Source organism: Manis javanica, chromosome 16 (genome assembly GCF_040802235.1).
Source record: "Manis javanica isolate MJ-LG chromosome 16, MJ_LKY, whole genome shotgun sequence".
Taxonomy (NCBI): domain Eukaryota; kingdom Metazoa; phylum Chordata; class Mammalia; order Pholidota; family Manidae; genus Manis; species Manis javanica.
The window spans coordinates 13,296,411-13,315,827 of NC_133171.1; the positions used below are offsets into that span (position 1 = coordinate 13,296,411).

Genomic DNA, 19,417 nt, shown 5'->3' on the forward strand with positions numbered 1-19,417 from the left:
CTTCCCTCCCCAGTCATCCAGCAGGCACTGGAGTTGTTGCAGGTCTGATGCCTGCACTGATTAAATGGTCTGTGTGAGGGGGATTCAGCAAGACTCCGAGGAAAAATGGCTCTAGTTCCTTCCAGCTACAGCTGCATGAAGCCCCCGGCATCAGACACCACCCACGTGGAACCCTGCCTGGGGCAAGTGCAGGCCTCGCTCTCCTGTTCTTGATGTCCCCCGGCACCCATACCTGGCTTCTTGCCATGTGAACAGGACGGAGTCCCACTTCCACTTGCCTCCTTCCTCCTGGAAGAAGCAGACACAGACGGCCAGACCCGGCACGGGAGGCTTGGGCTGCACCGGGCTCAGCGCCTGCACCTACCCCAGGTGCCCTCTGTAGTTGGCAGAAATTCCATGATGACTTCCTGGAGTCCAGGTGGGACCTCGGGCAAGGCTGGGAAGTGCCATGGGAATAGATGAGGAGAGAGAACACCCCAAACCCACCGCAGCCCTGGGACTTCTCAGGCTTGGTTTTCCTGGTGTGGAGATAGGCTTGGCAAGTGCAGTGTCAGCTAGGGGTCTCCTGGCCTCCGCAGGGTGCGTAGGAATTTATGACGGAGTATGGAGAAAGAAGTCCACGCCGGTGGCACCCATGTGACTGGGGTCCACAAACAAACCCAGTCTCTGAAAAATAACTCCCTGATCCCTTTTCTCCTTTCAAAGGCAGTTTTAGAGGGACTTTTGGACATCCAAGCCTTCATTTGTTTACAAGGTCCAATTTCCATTATCAGTTGGAAGCTAATGTTTCACAGGCCACATGTTTAAATGCTCACCTCCGTCACTGTTTATGAAAAAGCAGAGCCCGACATTCCCAGGCGTGCCCTGGCTCTTCCAGAGGGCCCCGCTGGGGGTGGCGAGGAGCAGAGGAGGTCAGCGCGCCCTCCTCCTGGAATCTCCGAGCTGGCCGGAACCTTCCAGTGTGTGGGTGGTAGGTGTATCAGCTGACAGGGGAAGTGAGGGTGTGAAGGCGACCACCCAGGACTTCGGGTCACTGCTGACACTCCTGACGGAGCTCAGATCTCAGCGCGGGGAGGGCACCTGCACGCCTCACCAAAAAAACCAGCCTCTGCTAGAGGCACTGAAGGGGTGGGCAGCGGGGCAGGGGCTCCATGCTGCACTGAAAGGGGCTCAAATAACCCGGAGTGACGCTGCAACTTTCTTGGGCGTTGGGGTGGCAAAAGGGCCGAGGCCTCACTCACACTGATCAGCAGAGCTGGCGGAAGGGGCAGCTGCCTCACAGCCCTTGCTCCGGTGGTCCTCGGACCGCTATTTGTTGTCTTTAGGCTTGAGAATCCATCTGGTTTTGATTCAGGTGGCCTCAGGCTTGCCTCAGAGGTGAAAAGGGTGCATGCTCAAATTGAATTTCTCACAAATTTTGAAGCTGAAGAATCCTGGTCTTCTCACACAAAGTGAGTTGTGCTAGCGCAGCCCCGGCCCTTGAACCCTGGCATAAATCAGTTTCACCTGTTGGGCTAAATGAGCACGTGTTAACCTAATGACAGCGACTGAGGCCATCAGGTCGTTTCTGCATATGTTCTAATGTAGGGAGAATAGGGGTGGGTGACCTCTCGTTGACCTCCTGTCACTTCTCTTCTTGTGGGGACAGTGATTTTGGTTCCCGGTAGGGCAGGTATGGGTCTTTGGAGGAGTCTCAGACCGGTAGTTCTCAGTATGATATAGGGTCCTATATCCCAACTGAATAGCTTTAGGGGAGGAAGAAGTTTTGTATCCAATTGCAGGCTGGGTGGGGGGCATCTGAGTCTGAGCCATTAAAATTAAAATTTCCCTTGAGGCCGCTGGATCAGTAGCAGGGCTTCAGATGAAAAACATTTAGACTTTTGCCCCTTGATTCAGAGGTCAAGTCTTGAAAATAGCACTCATGTCATCAAGCTGGGTGAGGAAGCAATGTGTTGGAGTCTCAGCAGGACAGATGGTCACCTACTTAGAATACTCCTGTATACGGCTATTGTTTTATCTGGATGGCATGGGCTTCCTTGGCAATTGTAACTTGTCATCACAGTTGCTTTTCTTATCGAAAATTACAAATCGAATGAGTAAGCAGAAGTTGAATCATCTAAAGTAGGGATGGACAAACTATGGCCAAATCCAGGCCACAGCCTGTTTTTACCTATAAAGTTTTATTGCGAGCACACACACACACACACACACACACACACACACACACACAGTTTGCTTACGTATTGTCTACAGCTGCTTTCTCAAGGGCAAAGTTGAGTAGTTGTGACAGAGACTACAAAGCTGAAAATATTTACAGAAAATGTGTGCCAACCCTGTAGTGAAATTGTGATTCTGTTTTCCCTCAGTTGAAGTAATTAAGGGATAATGTTTTCCAAACTGACACGGGGCATAAAAGACCCCTCTGATAGAATCCCCTGAGAAAGTGGTAATGGTGCAGCCACTCAAGGAACTTGATGGAGACTCCGGGGTTACACCTATGCTCTCACTTGTTTCCTCTCTGTAAAAATATGCCCTCCTTTCAAGCCTCAGATTCCTATGTGCACAAGAATGTTGAAAATACAACAGCCCTCATACCCCGGAAAATCTTGTTGACAACTTCTTGGCTGTTCCCGAGCTTCATTTTCTCAGCTTCTCATTGTGGGTCTCCTTACTCCACAGATCCTGGGCTCCTCTGAGTATAATCCCATCTCCTTTCATGTTATAACATGACTGATCCACATGGTACATGCAGCTGCATTGCATAGACCAGCCACAATGAAACAGACGGGTGTTTCCTTATTGTGGTCTGGTGTGGTGCCATATATGGCAAGATAAATGTCAGTATTTCTACAATTCTAATTTCTTCTCTCTGCCCAATTCACTGTCCCTCTCTTTTTAAAATGAGGAATCGGTTGCAGCCACACAGTGTCAATTATTCTAATACAGAAAGCAGAACTCCCTTCTGGTTGGAAGGTCAGGGAGCCGGGAGTTAAGGAACACCCGAGTTCCATCCTTTAACTGCTTCACCACATGGTTTACTGGCAACAAGTTTGCTCTGACAAAACATTAAAAAATCCCATTCTTTATATAGTACTTTCCCCTTCTTCCTAGAATCATATTTTGTGGTCTTCAGGTAAAAATGTATATATACATCTACACATGTATATGTGATTTTATATATAAATATATATGTGTGCGGGGGGGTGTTTCATATGTAAGATTTATATATGTTTGTACATACACATATATGTTCAAAATTGTAAGAATGAAATAGACATGCCTCCTAGTCTATGGGTCTGTGTAGCTCCGGCCTATGGACAGTGCCCTCTGTCCATTTTCGGGCTCACCGAGCTCCCAGGACAAAGGAGATAGTAACTGTTTGGAAGAATTGATATCTGCTTTCCATTTTGGTTAAGTTAGTCCCTGTTAGGCAAGATGAAGACACATTTTCTGACATGGACCTAACCTCTATATCATTACTTTCCTTACTTGTATGCTGGGCTCTACAGGGTGGGGGAGAGGTCCACGTCCCTCTCCGTAGTCTTCACAAAGTACACTTACTGAGCCCTCCATAAGCACTTGGCGAATGAGTTAGTGAGTGAGCGATACTCCAGTGTTTGAAGAAGCCCGGGAGGGTCTTTGTTCAGGGCCCCCTGACCCACATCACGGAACAGGCGCTGTCCCAGAGCTCCGATGGGTGTGGGCCTTCCTGCCGGCGCGCAGCCACAGCCTTGGGCAGCTTCCTCCTGGGCCCGCCGGTCTTCCTCAGCTGCTGCCATGGACCATGTAAGGCAGGAAAGTTGTTAGCCTCCTTTTGTGAGGAGTAATCAGAATCTGTGGCTCCTTCCCAGACACTGCCACCGGAGGGGCGGGACCTGGGGGAGAAGCAGCGCTGACAGAGCAGTTAGAGCCTCCTCAGCAATTCTTTCATGAATTACTCGTGCACTCAAGAGAAAATGAAGACTGATCTCCTCAGAAAAATAGCGATCCAACCCTACAGTCAACCACCCGTGTTAACACCTGGAAAGTGCTCAAAACTAGGTAAAAATCTTGGAATTTCTTAGTTTTCAAAGACACTGTGGACAGTTTTTTCCAGCGCCGCCTGTCAGCATCTTGGGAGGATGGTGGTAGTGTCATCAAGGGTCTTTAAAGGTTTTCATGTGAAAAAGCAGCTTGAAATGATACTATCTCCACAGGAAAAGCAGAGCTGTGCAAGGGTCAGCCATTTGAAGTTCTAATTTCAAGAAGAAAGTAGAAGGAAGTGTGGAAAATAAAGAAGACATCTGACTGGATGAATGCAAAATTCTTATGTGACTTGGCTCACATTTTCCTTCTGCAGACAGAATACAGCATGATTCTGGGTTCACTCTGTGACAAGCCGACCACACAAAACAAAGAAGGGCAGAGCTGTGAACTGACTGTTGCTCTTGATAAGCTCTCCGGGGTACGATTTCAAGGAACACATTAGTGGCCTCACTACAAAAGAGTCCCAGGGGTCCCTGAAGCTTGACCCCAAAACTTGAACTCTACCTGAACTGATTTTTTTCCTTCTTTTTTGAGGTTTGAAAACATTTAATCAACTCTCCTCCCAGGACATTTGATTTCTGTGCACTCCTGCACTTGTGGGCCCCATCTGGGGGAAGAAGTGCCAAAACCACCATTGGAAAGGCTGCCCTGGAGGTATTTTCAGTCCTGACTGGAAGCAGCAGGTAACGGAAATCTTGTCAGACAGCTTGTTCTCAGGAGATTTTCCTGCCCAGTTTTGCTGACCAAAGCACTCCCCTAGTTTGGGTAAACCTTGAATTAGCAACTGCACTTTGAGACCCTGGTTCTTGGTTCCAATTGTAAGAATTCGGAAGCCCTCCTCCCTATTCTTGCATTTTGCCATCATCCCGGTTTTGTCCCATGACATTAGTGCTTCCTGGACTCTTGAAAGCATTTAGCTTCCCTTCCAGAAACACTGCATTATGGTTGGGGAACTCATCTAAATGCTTTCAATCTAGTCAATGAGCATCCAGTCAACATCAATAATATTCCTATCATCCATTTGGAGCTAGAAATTCCTCAATTCGAGGGACTCAGCCTAGAAGAAAAGGCAGCACACTTTTGTGTGATGATATACAAAACACTAGCAGCTCATATATAGTGTGAACACACAGACACGGTAGAGATGCATAGAACTTAATAGTTATTTATTTTTAAAAGAGTGGACCGCACAAAGTTCTTTTTCCCAAATGCCAGTTGTTTTGGGGATAGTTTGCTTTGTTTGTTTAGAACATGTATAGAACAGGGAGTGTTAAATGGATTGGTGGTCGCTCTCTGGAGCACTGTGTTGGGAAGGATGCTGACGTTGTATCTGGTCTCAACAGGAAGTGATACTGCGATTGATTGGTTGTCCCTGATACCTTGTGTAGAGGGAGGAACAGCATGCATGCCTCAGACAGGCCATTCCTGAAGTAGATACGGTCCTTGTATGAATCAATGCAGTCTTAAAGCAGAGCTCAATATGTACATTTTCTCAGCCCCAACTGTGAAGTGCAGCAGAATCTCTTTGTGACAACATTCTTTTTATTCTTATCTGTGCACACTGGTGCTAGAAATTTATATATATAAAAAGCACAGAGGAAAAATCAGCGACAGTAACACATCAGAATAGTCAGATGCTGGTGCTAGAAATTTATATATATAAAAAGCACAGAAGAAAAATCAGCGACAGTAACACATCAGAATATCGATGTCCATGTAGACCCCCTCATGATGTGATTCTACACAGGGTCTCTGCTGTGTTTAGATACTCTATCCCAAGGAACAATAATAAACAAAAATAAAGATTTCCCACACATTGCTCTAAGACTTTGAAAATGAACTGTGGCTTGTCAGAATGTATAGACAGGGGATTATTCATGAACTTTAGATTTATCAAACAAGAAGTGGGGATTTCAAGCAGAAACCATAGTATCCACCTAGAGATGGGGCATATGTGTGCTTGTTGAGAAATGGAATTCCCAAATAATTTTGGAAGATTGAAGGCCCAGCCAGGGCCATCCTGACAGCTGGTTAGCAGACAGCTTCTGGTGGTGATGTGCAAGAACGTGTTTATCATCCTGAGGGTTGGGATACTATGACTAGAGAAAGTGGGATACTATGACTAGAGTGCTATAAAACTGTCAGGGTATTTTGGGGTATTATTCTTATTAAGTTAAACTTCTATTAAAGTGAAACATGTTACTATTTAGATTTCTGTCTTCTTGGCAGCATTTGCTTCATAAATCTTGCAGGAGAAAAATTGGCTCCCTGGAACTGGATGTTGGATATAGCATTTCTTCAACATCAGAAAAATGGCCACACATTTTTTTAATTGTTTCCCTTGCAAATAATTTTTAAGCAGCCTTACAAAAATGTTTTCCTTGCTTCACTCCCCAGTGAGTTAAAAATGCTCAGCCATGGTTGCCAGTTGGCATCATCTGTTGAGATTCCAGCAAACAGCAATGGAATGTATGAACTGATTACTGGAGGTGGGGGGCTGCTTGTCCTTGCAGTATGCAAATGATCTTTTTATTTTTAACTAATCCCTTAAAGCAAAAGTGCTTCCCACCCACAAGTGATGCCTAATTTGGGGACATGAAAAATGAATGAAGAAATAAGCTTCAAACAAAGGGTGTTTGTTGCTCCCATTTTGACACTAATTAATTATTGTTGCCAGGAATCTGAAACTGTACGTGGGACTACATTTCCCAGAGTCTTTTCCTGGGCTATATTGGGTGTGGACAGGTTGCTCCAAGCTTCCAGTGGCGGTGAGAGTCCAGTTGTAACCAGTGGGAACTCCTGCTCACACATCCTTCTGTAGGAAGCATGATGTGCTTCAGTACCAGCTTGCGGTTCTAAAACGAGATGCTTTTCTACTCGAATTATATTGCAGTGGATCAAATATTACAAAATAAGCCTCAAATAGGAGTTTAGACTTACCAAAAATAAAAACATATGTTTGAGTGCCCAGAGACAATGGTCATTTGGTGACACCTTGAACTACTCAGGCTGTTCCTGCCATGTTACAGGCACAAATTGTAAAGAAGGCAGACATTTGGTTTCTACACATTCTCAACTCCTTTGCACGCCTTTTAAATGCAGAGTTGAGAAGAAATGCCATGATGGACTCTAAGAGCTGTGCATGTCCCTTCCCTTCCTTAAAAACTGGAGGGGCTGTTCAATCAAACTCTTATTCAAATGAAATAAATGTAAGCCTCTTCCCTGAACTCCAAGGAGTTCTGACACGAGAGAGGGTTTTAAAACTCTTCTACTTCCAATGTGAAAATTTGGTAGGCATAGCCAGGCTTACTGCACTGAATCTTGAGGTCCCAAAGACATGGGAAAAAGATAGAAAAGTGATTAAAACATAAAAATCCCATTAGGTTAATAAAATTCTTTTATAAACCATGGAAACATTTCTACAGCCTTCTGTGATGCCTGATGTCCATCAGGGAACTGACCGCCAAGACCAATGTGATACCCTGACAGTATTAGGTTTCTGCTGTCTGCCTCAGCAGTTAAAAATTTTTGGAATCCCAACCCATATATTAAAAACAAACAAGACAAAGCAAAACAAAACAACACCCACAAAACTCTAGGCTCAAAGTGCTGCCTATGGCCTTGCAAAGAAGAGAGGCAGGCCTCATTTTTAACCCTGCACAACAGAAGTTCTAGAAACTTCGGTGCAAAGCCAAGGGAATCTGCATTTCTTGCAGGCAGGCATAATTTCTTATTCACTCTTGCATTAATAGTGCCTGAGCTCAGGGTCAAGTTCAAGGTAGAAATTTTAAAAAAGACAGATACATAGGTTGACTTGCATAAGAGGATATGTCTTTATGATTAACTTTGCAATCATCTATTCATTAAAAACTATCTTATTGTTGAACTTTAATATAAACAAGTATTAGGCTAGCTTATTAACTCTTAATTTTAAATAAAATTTTTATTATGGACTAGTAGATGTACAGAAAAGTTCTGAAGATGGGACAGAGTTCCCATATAACCCACATCAAGTTTCCCCTATATTAACAACTCAGATTAGTATGGTACATTATTAATGAATCATTATTGATATATTATTATTCATTGATAGCCATAGATTACTCAAATTTCCTTAGTTTTTACCTAACATCCCTTCTCTCTTCCAGGATCCCATACAGATACCATATATTACTTTCAGTCATAATGTCTCCTAAGTCTCTTCTTGATGGTGACAGTGTCTCAACTTTCCATCTTTTGGAAGACCTTGACTGTTCTGAAGAATATTGGTCAGGTATTTTATATATTATTTCAAGGCAGTCCTTTTGACTGGGCTTTGACTGACATTTTTCTCCTGATTAGACTGCATGACTCCAGTGTTTTTGGAAGGAAAACCACAAAACAAAGGGTCATTCTCCTCACACCATATCCAGGGTACATGTTGTCAACCTGGTTTATCACTGTGATGTTGACCTTGATCACCTAACTAATGTGTTTGTCAGGTTTCTATACTGCCAAATTGCTCTATTTTGGGTCACAAAACATATAATCTCTGTCTTTTAATAGCTGTATTTACACCATTTACATTTAAAATGATTATTGGTATAGTTGTATCAGTATCTATCATGCTTGTTTGTACTGTATTCATTACATTTGTTCTTTATACCCCTGTTGACTATGTTTCTCCCCCTTTAAGGAGAGGAAAGCTGAAAAAGATTTGAGTGGGAGGAATTTCTTTCCCCACCTAGGATAAGGCTCTGGCACATTCGTTTCCTCTAGAGATTAGGCCTGCATTATGGAGAAGGCTCTAGGCATATCTCAGTGTGATCGCTCTTCTCCCCATGCCAGAGCCATGAAGGGATATTTCTTGGATCCTTACTGAAAAACTGGTGGGATCATTGGAAAAAAGCCCATAAAAGTGTGGTGGCCAATGTGAGACTGTGACTCCCAGGCAGTTCTCAACTCTTATACTGGTTAACACTCAGCCTCAAGTAATTCATCAAAATTACTTAGATAAGCATTTTTACTAGTTCATAGCTCTAGCAGCTCTTGCTCTAATAAGCAGATCTTGGCTTGTTCTCCCAAGATGTCTCTATCTCTTCAGAATTTGGGGTGGTGGTTTACCCTGAAACCTCAGTTCTCTGATGGCTACCAGAAAGTAGCTGATATTCAGTTTGTTCAGCTTTTTCTTGATGGAAGTGATGACTTCCAAGGTCTTTACATCTCAGAGCTGAAACTGTAAATCTTACTTGTTTTTGTTTGTTAATCAAACTTTTTATTTTGGAATAACTATAGATTCCCATGTAGTTGTAAAAAATAATACACATCCCATGTACCTTTTCCCAGTTTCTCCCAATGGTAAAATCTTGCAAAACTACATAGTGTAATATTACAACCAGGATACTGACATTAATAGTATCAGATACAGAACATTTCCATCACCACAAAGATACTTCACATTGCTGTTTCATAGCTACATTCAATTCTTTCCCCACCCCTCTTGACCTCTGGCAATCACTACCCTGCTTCTCAATTTCTATCTTTGTCTTTGCAAGAATTTTATGTAAATGAAATCACATGGTATGTAACGTTTTGAGCTTGTTACTCATTGTAATTCTCTGGAGATTCATTCAGGTTATTGTATGTATCGATTTTTTTAAATTGGTGAATAGTATTTTCATGGTATGGATGCACCACAATTTATTTAATCATTCATCCATTTAAGGACATTCAGGTGGTTTCCAGTTTTGGGGTTATTATAAATAAAGCTGTATGAGCATTTCATCAATGGTTTTTTGTGTGAATACAAGTTTTCATTTCTTTGGGATAAATGCCCAGGAGAGCAACTGCAGGATTGTATGGCAACTGCATGGTTAGTTTTTTAAAGAAATTGCCAAACAGTCTTCCAGAATGTCTTTATCATTTATGTTACCTTTTATATTACCACCAGCAATGTATGAGTGATTTGTTTTATTTTAGCTATTCTGATAGACCTATGGTAATGTTTCATTATGATTTTAATTTGCATCTCTCTAATGGCTCGTGATGTTGAACATCTTTTCATGAGCTTATTTGCCATCTATATCCTCTTCAGTGAAATGTTCATGACTTTTGTCCACTTTATAATTGGATTGTTTATTTTTGTTACTGTTGTGGTTTGAGAGTTCTTTATAGATACTTGTCCTTTGACAAATATGTGGTTTTCAAATATTTCCTCCCAGGCTAAAACTTGTCTTTTCACATACAAAAGGTTTTCATTTTGATAAAGTCCAGTTTAACATTTTTGTCTTTTATTAATCATGCTTTTAGTGTCAAGTCTAAGAACCTTGTCTAGCCCTATTTCTTCAAGAATTTCTCCTATGCTTTTTCCTAAATGTTTAATAATTTTACATTAAGCCCATATTTTTTCTAGGTCATCTGGTCAACAAAGATGGGTTCAGCTTGTTATTTCCTATTTTTGTTTTCATAAAAATAAAGATGTGTGTGTAATAAAGAGTTTTCAACCTATGAAGTTACTGAGTAAATTAGCAAGGGCTTTTTAACTTTGGTGTTCATTAAACTTAGAATGTTCCAGAGCTAACCAGTTCTGCCTGTATGCATTGCATGGACTATTGAAGACTGGATGATGACTTATCATTGCATTATCAGAATAGTTAGTTTTGCATTATAACTATTCTTGTGTTTTATGTATGAAATTAATTTAGCGTTATAATTAAATTTAGTTTCCATTTTCTGGTAGTGCCACAGTCATTAGTAATATTTGTAGTAATTTTATTGGCATAAAAATTAGTAGTCTATGGCATATGTATTCACTTATGAATCCTCCCTATTCCTATTGCTAAAGCAGCTGCGTATATGCATATAAAAGAATCCTCCCTATAAGTAGACCATCCAATAATGATCACAGATGCTTTTTACCCAGTTGGAGGTGTAGGAAGGCTTCAAAGTCTCTCACTTCTTATGGGTGGGCTACAAGGATGAGCAGCTGTTGTGGCAAGCTTGGATCCTTTTTCCCACCAACACATGCTGCCTTACATGGAGAAGTTCTGTGCAGAAAGTAGTAGCATCCTTCATGAGGACGTAGTTGGGGCAGACATTAATTGAGTGCTTTGTGACCATCTTTGGTATCAGCTTCTCTAAAATAGACTATCATGTATTTGTGTGGATGAATCTGGTTCCTCAGGTCACTGCAGAAGAGGTTAAAGGCAAGGGAGAACAGGCCGTGGGAGTCCTCACAGGGGCCACTCTTGCAGTTGCCACAGGTACCATCACACAGTGTTGACATCATTGGAAAGAAGGAAATGAGTTTATCCACTGCTTCCTTCTGAGTGACAAGCCACTGTGCTGGGCCCATATTTGCTATTTTTTTTCTGCCATTCTGCAAGGATAACCTCATTGCTGCAGTGGTTTTGAAGACATGTGGTGAAATAACAAACTGTGTGATGGAAACATATTTCAGATGGGTAAAGCACAAGAACTTTAATGGTGGGCAGTGATGTGGTAGTAGCAGAGGAAGCCTTCATCCTTTCATGCCTCCACTTTAACTAGATTCCAACTGCCAGCATCCCTGTAGTCACCAGCAGAGCAATAAAGAGGAGAAGCCGCCAGCCACCCAACATGGTACTGCTATTTTCCAGAGGGAGACCTGCCTGTGGGCAAAGCACAACAGCTCCTTTGCATCAGATGAAGTTGGACCCATTTACTTTGAGTTAATTTTTTGTATAAAATGTGAGATTTAGATTAAGGTTCATCTTTTTGCCTATGGCCACTTGCTCGAGCACTATTTTTTAAAAGGCTATCCTACCATTAATTGCTTTTACACCTTTGTCAAAAATAAGTCGGGTCATTTATGAGTATCATTTCTGTGTCTCTATTCTATTCCATTGATTTAGGTGCTTATCCCCCCAACACCACAAAGTCTTGATTACAATAGCTATAGAAGGAGTCTCGAAATAAGTAGATTTATTCCTTTCACTTTATTTTTATTTTAGAAATAATTTTGAGTTACTCTAATTGCTTTGCCTCTTCATATGAATTTATAATAAACCTATGTATATCTGAAAGAAATCTGGCTGGAATTTTGATAGGAATTTTATTAACCTTGTGTATTCTCCAATGATCTGTATGCCTTTTATTTTATTTTCTGGCCTTATTACACTGACTTGGACTTCCAATGCTGTGTTGACTAAGAGCTGAGAGAGAAGACATTCTTTCCTTGCTGCTCTTAGAAGGAAAACTTTCCATCTTTCACCACTAGGTATAATGTTAGCTGTATGGTTTTTGCACATTCTCTTTATGAAGTTGAAGAAGCTCTTCTACTTTTCTGAGAATTTTTATCATGAATGAGTTTTGGATTTCGTCAAATGCTTTTTTTGTCACTGATTGACTTAATCATATAATTTTATTTCTTCAACATGTTAACATAGTGTATTACATTGATTTTTAAATATTTAATCAGCTTTGTATCACTAGAATAAACTCTATTGATCATAACATATAATTGTTTTTATATACTGATGAATTTTGTTTGTTAATATTTTGTTAGGGATTTTTTCATGTATATTCATGAAAGATATTGATCAGTATTTTTATTTTATTTACTCTTTTTCTAAATTTGGTATCAGGATAATACTAGCTGCACAAAATGACTTGGGGAAGTATTCCCTCGTATTCTATCTTTTGGAAGAGATTACATAGAATTAGCATTAGTTCTATAGACATTTGACAAAATTCTCCAATGAAACCATGTGGGGTGAGAGATTTCACTTTGGAGAATTTTTAATTAAATTTCCTTGTAGTTGTAGGACTATTCACATTATCTGTTTGGTATCTGAGGTGTGGTAGCTTGTGCTTTTCAACAATTTCTCCATTCCATCTAAGTTGTCAACTGTATGTATTTTAGTATCATCTCATTTTCCTCTGGACATCTGTAGGATCTCTAGTGATAATTCATATCATTTCAAATGCTGGTATAGTTTATGTTTTCTTTCTTTTTTCTTCGTTGATCTTTGTAGGGCTTCATTAATCTTTTCAAAGAACCAGCTTTTTGTTTCATTTTCTCTATCTTTTAAAAATTTTCTTGATTGATATTCTTTTTATTATTTCTCCCACCTGCTTATTTTGTGTTTATTTTGTACTTTTTTCCTATATTCTTGAGGTGTGAGCTTATATTATTGATTTGAGACTTTTTCTAATTTAAGCATTTAGTGATATAAATTTCCATTAGCACTGCTTTAGCTGTGCCCCACAAATTTTGCTATGTTTTACTTTCATTTTCATTGAGCTCAATATTTTTTTAAATTTCCCTTGAGACATCCTCTATTACCTATGGATTATTTAGAAGCTTATTGCTTAGTTTCCAATATTTAGAGATTTTTCGGTTATCTTTCTGCTATTGATTTCTAGTTTGCTTCCATTATGGTCAGAAATATGCTCTGCATTTAAAATTTTTTTTTGAGTTTTGTTTTATGACCTACAATATCTTGGTATGTTTCTTTGGATGCTTTGGTTGGGAAGAGTGTTCTATAAATGTCAATTAGATCTTGGTTTATAGTGTTATCAAGGTTTCTGTATCCTTGATGATTTTCTGTCTAGCTGTATCAACTATAGAAAGAAGTATTGTTGAAGCCTCCAACTATAATTGTGGACTTTTTCAATTTATATTCTCATTCTATTTGTTCTATCCTTCACATATTTAGCAGCTCTGTTTTTTGGTGCATACATTAAAATTGCAATATCTCCTTGGTGAATTGATCTTTTTATCATTATGTAATGTCCCTCTCTGTGTCTAGTAATTTTATTTTCTTGGAAATCTACTTTATCTGATATTAATATAACCACACCTAAGTTCCTTTGATTAATGTTTACATGAAATATTTTCCCATTTTATTCTCAATCTGCCTCCACTGTTATATTTGAAGTTAGCTTCTTTTAGAAAACACGCATAATAATTAAAAAAATTCAATCCACCAATCTTTATCTTTTAATAGACATATTTAGAACATTTATATTTACTGTAATTTGTGATATGTTAGGGCTTAAGTCTACCATCTTATTTGTTTTTTTTGTTGTTGTTTTTATGTTTTGTGTTTTTTTCTATTTACATTTTTTTTCCTGCTTTCTTGTAGGGTTACTTGAACATTTTTTAGAATTCCATTTCAGTTTACCTATGTTTTGAGTGTATATCTTTGTGGGTATCAATATTTTGCCCCAGTTTAAGTGAGGTATGGAGACTTTCCTTCCTTTTATGTCCCCTTACCTTCCCCCACTTATAATTGTCTTAAACATTTCTTCTAAATACATTTAGAACTATGTTAATCATCAAACATAATTTAGAAACTCAAGAGAAAGAAAGTGTTTTATATGTACCCATATTTTACTCTTTCTCTTGTTCTTCCTTCTGTCATGATGTTTCAAGATTCCTTTCCTGTTCCTTACTTAATAAGGAAGTTCCATTAGCTATTCTCTTAGGGAAGGTCTGACAGTGGCAAATTTTCTTCATTTTCCTTCATCTGAGAATATCTTAATTTCTTCTTCATACCTGCAAGGAATTTTTACTTGACATATAATTCTGGGCTGATGAGCTTTTTTATTTAATCACTTAAAAAATGTGCCACTTCCTTCTGGCCTTTGTGGATTCTGATGAGAAATCTGCTGACATTTGAATGATTTATTGTTATTTATTATTATTATTATTTCTCCATAGATAAGATGTCATTTCTCTTCCTGCTTTCACGATTTTTTTCTTTGCCTTAAATTTTCAAAAGTTGGCTATGATATATGTCTTGATTTCTTTGGGTTTACCCAGTGAGGCATTTGCAGAGAATCTTGAATCTCAGTTTATGTATTTTTTCAAATTTGGGGAATTTTTAGCCATTATTTTTGATATTGATTTTAGTTATTGATCCCTGCTCTCTTTATCTTCTCTGATGACACAAATGTTATATTTTTTATTTTAGTCCCCAGATGTATAAACGTCTGTTAATTTTTTTTAGTCTATTTTTTAGTTTATATTCTCCAGGCAGCCTCACCCTGTCTAGGTCTTTAGGGGTCACCCACAGAGGCCTCGCTTACCCGAAACTCCAACTCCAGGTCACCCCATAAAATCCGCCATGCTTTCCTAACCCATTCTAGGGAGAAGACTCCCAGTTTTCACCCAGCTGCAGAGGACAGCGGGTAGCCCTGAACACAGGATACACTTATTTATGGGCTCTCCGGTTCTGAGTCCAGGGAAAATGCGGAGCAGGGCTGTACCCTTTCAGAGTCTTCCAGGCCTTGGCGGGTTTGTTGAAGGATTATGTGTTTGTGACAAGGCCCCCATTCTGGTCAGTGTGTTCACTGCTCCCACCACCTCAGGGACTGAGGCCCAGCCTCTGGCAGAACTGGGCAGCAAGACATTGTGGCCGTGTTTTTAGAGTGAGTTCAGTGTGCCTGACAGAACCCACATTTCCAGTCAGCAAGATCATCTGTGAGTGGTAACAGTCACCGTCTATTTCTGCTCAGGTTTTGGCAGCCGTGGCTGGCGGAACGGTGCATCCCTGCAGACATAGCAGCAGGCAGGGTCCCGCTGCAGAGAGCCGTGTTCGGACGGACCATCCAGCGGAGACATGTTTCCAAACCATGAAGGCCGCCAGCAGCTGCCACGGAGAGACATTCTGGCAAGGGATCAGCAGCATTTTCCTAGCAGGACAGTTTTAAACTTGTGGAGGAAACAGGGCTGAGCAGGCAGGGCTACAAGTGTGCTGGGAGTCTCCCAGGGCCTGGATGTCTCTGGAAAAATGTGGTAGCCATATCCAACAGAAAAACAAAACAAGGCATGCGGGTGGAAATATGGGACTTCTTGGAAATGAAAAGAAAGAAAAGAACAAGTCTGCATCCCCACGCTTGACCTCTTCCTGTACCCCGGCTGCTGACTGGACAGCTCCACTTGGCTTTTCTGATGTCACCTCAGATTCAAATGATCCAAAACTGAGGTCATCCTCCCCCAAACTGGCTCCTCTTCCTCTTCTGTCGGTAGAACCACACTTCCAGACACCCAGAGCACGGCCTCCGGGAAGCCTTTGATTCTCCCCTTCTCCGTGTCAGCTCTGTCCCTGGTTCTGCTGGCAGACGTCCCCCTCCACACGGCTCTCTCTCTGACCTTTCTGAGTCATTATTTCAAAGTCATAGCTCACAAAACTGAACAAGATTATTGTATAAGAAAAGGTATTTCGAAAAAGAAAACTAGACAGAAAAATTGAAATACACCAGGGATTTTCCCCAATGCCTCATCCTGAGGGCACGAGCCCTGGACAGGATGATGCACGCGCGGCTTCCAGGGCCTCCTGAGCCCCTGTCTCTTTGGCTTGGAGCCTTTACCACACGAGGCTCACATCTTGACCTACCTTCTGTGCCAGACTCCTGACCGTACCCTCCTTGGCACCTGCTATTCCTGTTCATAATACACTCGCTCATCCCCCTGTCTGCCTCACAAAATGCCCTTTATTTGCCCTTGGAAGACTGGGTGTCTTTCAAAGAACAGCTCAGCTCTACAATCTCTGCCTTGTGTGCTGTTTGACTAGTATCTGCCCTGAGAGTCCACTGCATCCACAGAGCAAGGCCACGAGAGTGGTCACTAGCTCAGGCCCCAGCACCACAGGCACCTGTAAGTGGTAGCTGTACAATTTGGACCATGTTACTTAACATTTCAGAGGCTTTGTTGTTGTCATATTTGTAAAATGGGACTAATAATTGTATCTAACTTAAAAGGTCATACAGAGAATTAAATGGGATATTGCACGCAAGGTGCTTAGAACAGTGTCTGGCAATAAATAATCATTCAACAAATCATGGTTGTCATTGCGGTGCTTTTTCTTATTCTTCCATTTCAGCTTTTCCCTGTCAGTTTTCATGTAGCCACCTTGTCTGCCCCCATTAAATCATAAGCTCTTGAAAGGCAAAGACAATGATATCTTTCCATTATGTCTGTTCTCGCTGGCACCCCTCCACAACCACACACACACACACATGATGGATACTGCTGGACAAATACTGGGAGCTGAGTGAAAACAGTGACAGACTTCTGACTCATCTGTGCATGGGGAGAAAGGAGGATCTCCCCATTTTCTCTAATGAGGAAAAAGATGTGGGCCCTGAGTGAAAGGGCAGGGGCCGCCAACCCAGAGAGGTTAGGAGGACGCTCTTCCAGGGGCACAGTTATTTAATCAGATACTACCTCAAGGAAGGGTAGCATAATGTGGTTTGACTTTGGGAAATTTACGAAATAGGCAGAAGAACAATTGATAGGGAAATGCAAGCTCCTTGTTTCAGAATTTCAGACAAATGTGAGAAGGGAGTAGAAGAAAACAGAAGGAAGGAGTGTGGCAGGAGGACCCCAAACCAGCGCTCCCGGTGGTGGCCACATAATGTTTTTCTTTGATCCCAGAACAAAGCACATAGGAAGCTCCTCCATTTTGGGGTCATAATTCCAAACAGTTTCTCACCAAACAGAACTGAAGTGAAGGTAAAGTTGAAGGAGAAAACAATAAAAAGGAATGAAAAACAGGATAAACATACCAAGGTACTGAAAGACTTTTTTAGCACGGGATGCCTTAAAAGGGAATGAGAAGGAGAGCTCAGATCTCTCACCTCTCACAGGTGCTCACAGGAACTTGCCCAGAGAGTCAGAGCTCCTGCTTGCCCCAAGGTTGTTTTCATGAAGCCCCAGGACACTGATATTATCTCTTCAGATATAGTCATTTCTTCCTTATTTGTTTTCCTATCTCCAAAATGCACCACTGTAAAGAATCTGGGAGTGATTACAAAGGTCACCCCACAATTTTCCACAATGTCTGCACTAGTCACTATCCCAGAGTGCCCTCTCTCGCTCCAACCCAAGGACAGTGAATAAACCAAAGACCTCATGGTTGATCAACACCTACAGCCCCTTCCACTACAGTCCCTGCATTAGCACCACAGTGGTGGGGAAAAAACAACTAGTTAAAGATGAATGATTTTGGCGCCCCCCAGAGAAGCCAAGGAAAAGGACCTGCCATTCAAGGGAGAGGTTCTTCCACTAAAGCTCAAACAATAACAAAACAAACAAAATTAAGAATGGTAGAGTAATTGGTTACTGAATATCATAGAATTTGTTTTTTAGCTAGATTCTGTTTTGGTTTGGTATTGAATAGATGGGACTTGGTGGGACAGGGAAGTGGGTATGTTTGCAACCTGGTCTGTGCTATTTATGCACATTTCCAGTCATACTGAGCCAATTAGAAATTGAGCCAAAAGAAATAAGAAAAAAATGATTGTCCCAAGGTCGGCTGCTGGGTCATGCTTACTTTTAAAGATGTCAGTTTCCAAAAATCATGTTTCCTGCCACAGTAGTGACAGCCCAGTCACAGGCAGGGACCACTGCTTCGTCCCACTGTGGGACGCATCAGAGAGAGACGCACTATAGCCTATCCTGGGGAAAGGTGGTGCTATTGCTGACTCTAAACAAACGATCCTCACCTGTATCCCAATGTTAAACATTTCGAAAGTTTTACCATTCAGCAAACCTGTAAAACTTAGATAGGCTTGACACCTAGGCACATGTGTGGGCTTAAAATAAAACTCTTACCCTTGCCTTGGAGAACTCAGCCTGGAAATTAAATAGCCAAGTCTTGGTTGTCAGAAGGACTGGTTTCTACTCTTTATCTAACATCAGTTTGGGGCTAGCTTTGGGCCACTCTTTCCATCTTTCAGCCAGAGCACCAGGGACCAAAGCCTAAATTTATAATTCATCCAAGCAAACTTTAACTGAGATGGCTAACTTGCAAAAAAACAAAAATTAAAACAACTCAAGTAAGAATGTGTCCCCCTCCACATACACAGTGCCTTGTGGAGCAAATAGCCATGCCTTTGAGATGACCTGCTTCACTCCAACATATTGGGGAATTGACTATATACTGTGTCAACATTACAGTCTCCAGATTATGGCTGGTGATCATAAAGCTCTGCCTTTCTTGGGTCTGAGGAAAACATGTGCTTGGTAGCTTGCCAAACATTTATTGCTGCAATCCAGCCATGTGCTGCCAATGTTGGAGCCAACAAGGGTGTCTGAAAATGTGCAAAAGTGTGTTCGCGTTGACTGCCTGGCACAAGCTTTGCCTAATGTAGGAGAACTAGACGTTTTCCCGCCAGAATCCAGTCATCAAGTTAATGGAAACTAGGGGAATAATTTCTGATGCGCCTTTTGACTCTGCCAAGGTTAAAATGCAGCTGTGGTCATTCTACCTCCAACTCAAATACATCCTTGATCCTGAGATCTTGGAGTGGTCTAGTTCTTAATAATTAAATACATACTAATAAAAGTTAATGTGATATAACATGTCATGATATATGTATCACAATCATGTAATAATATTAGATTAATATTAATTATATCTAG

At 41.1% G+C, this 19,417-nt stretch overlaps 1 long non-coding RNA gene and 1 pseudogene across 1 annotated transcript; one reads left to right on the top strand and one right to left on the bottom strand.

Annotated features, from left to right (window-relative positions):
* Positions 1 to 831: 831 nt before the first annotated feature.
* Positions 832 to 16,804, top strand: LOC140846821 (uncharacterized). The gene is made up of 4 exons (XR_012126264.1): positions 832 to 970; positions 4,561 to 4,709; positions 8,175 to 8,299; positions 15,508 to 16,804. It is a non-coding gene; the product is annotated as an uncharacterized lncRNA (long non-coding RNA).
* On the bottom strand, positions 8,308 to 11,852 carry LOC140846862 (interleukin-17 receptor B pseudogene; annotated as a pseudogene).
* Positions 16,805 to 19,417: the final 2,613 nt, after the last annotated feature.